This window comes from Rattus norvegicus, chromosome 4 (assembly GCF_036323735.1).
Source record: "Rattus norvegicus strain BN/NHsdMcwi chromosome 4, GRCr8, whole genome shotgun sequence".
Classification (NCBI taxonomy): domain Eukaryota; kingdom Metazoa; phylum Chordata; class Mammalia; order Rodentia; family Muridae; genus Rattus; species Rattus norvegicus.
The window spans coordinates 24851772-24853478 of record NC_086022.1 but is presented as its reverse complement, the minus strand read 5'-3'; the positions used below and the strand labels follow the sequence as shown (position 1 = coordinate 24853478).

The 1707-nt window shown below is 44.1% G+C and overlaps 1 pseudogene; it reads right to left on the bottom strand.

Moving 5' to 3' along the window:
• Positions 1–207: 207 nt before the first annotated feature.
• Positions 208–1332, bottom strand: Tmem183a-ps1 (transmembrane protein 183A, pseudogene 1; annotated as a pseudogene).
• Between the last annotated feature and the right edge of the window lie 375 nt (positions 1333–1707).

Below are 1707 nucleotides of genomic sequence, written 5' to 3'. Positions count from 1 at the left end.
AATATGCAAATCTTACATTAAAATGTGTATAAATCATAGTTGGTTTTCCTCTTGATTCAGCCTTTACGCGGCCTGTAATCGAAGCCCCAGGAACCCAAAAATCCTTTGCATCACTAATCAGCTACACAGTCCAGCTGTCCCTTCTAAACAGAATTAGATTACTAATGGACTAGACTGGAAGCTATCCCAAGGACCAGGAAGCAAGAACTATGCTCTCAGGAAGAACGGATTCTGCGGATACCACCAGGCAAAGAGCTGAATACTGGGTACAGGACGACTTGCACACCCTGTTCACTGTGCAGATTCTGACCAGCACGTACGGGAGAATCTTGGAACACCAGTCGCCCTCATTGACACTGCATGTCTGTACTCACATTAATCGTAAATAAGGTAAATATCATTCCCATGATAACAGGAGTAAAGATGAAGTTGAGTGTGGTGACCTGCAGCAGGCAGCAGTCTTGGTCAGGTTTGGTATGAACATCTTGATATTGAATGGGCCAGTTGCAACCGTTCCATAAACTCGCTCTTTAATCTAGGGGACTGTTTCTTGCACTTGATCTTAGCCAAAAGGCCGAGAAGCGATGAGGACTATTTTTTGAACTTGAAGTTGAATTCCCACATTAGATCTTGTCTGTTCCCAACAATCCTTCCAAAGTAAGCATTTGGAATTTTTCAGTGTGCTGGGAGTGCTTTCAAGAATGACTGGAATCTTGGAGATTGGAGCAGCAAACGGTTCATACATATGATACAGAGATGAGATCACACATGCCTGGAGACAGCACAGCTTCTACACGGACTCTGGTCACAGCTGCAAAGGTAGAGAAGCATCTAACGTGTCGTGCTTTTGGTACAACCTGGTTCAAAAGGCACAGTGCAAGTTCAGGTCCAAGCATTCCTATAAATCAGGGAAAAATTCACGATGGCCTCAGGACGGATATAAGAAGCCAGCAGCAGGCAAACATCAATTGGATACTCTTCCCTGACAGCCCCATCCAGGGACTTTGCTTTGTGTCCCTTGCTTTTCTTGTTTTTGGAGTCGGATCTTTCCTGAGAGTTTTCCTCCTGGGCATCCATCTCATCACTGCTGTCCATGATGTCACATGGTTCACCCACCCCAGAAAGAGCCTCCTCAGTAGGAGGAGCCTGGGATGCTTCCAAACTACAACAGTGACTTTGCTTCCTGTTGAACAGAGTTGGCCACGGCTTTCTTGACCAGTCCAGATCTCACACCACTGGATCCGAGTTGGCATAGTCTGCCACAGTCACTCAGCCCGAGCAGGCGAGATGGGCCCAGAACTTGAGTCGCTTTCCTCTCTTGGATATGCTGGCAGTTTCCAGACAAGAATCGCCTAGCTGTTTGGGCCTGGTATCCATAAGAGCTGGTTTCTGAAGCTGCAGGGTACCTCCACCACGCTCCTCCGTGTCGGCGACTCCAGGACATATTTTTCAATGTGAAAATTAATGGTTTCTAGCCTGAAAATGCAGTCTACTTACAACTAGCAGGATTGAGAGTGCATATTTTATATCCAATGTACTAAGAATTTGTTTTATATGAAGGTATTTTACAAAACATATCTACTAGTCTACAAACTAGTAATTTTAATGATTATGTTTGAGGTAATGTTACAAATGACCTTTAACATCTTATTTCCTTTGTTTTGAAAATCTCCCTAAAAATTTGCAGCTATCTTTAAAGTATTTAGT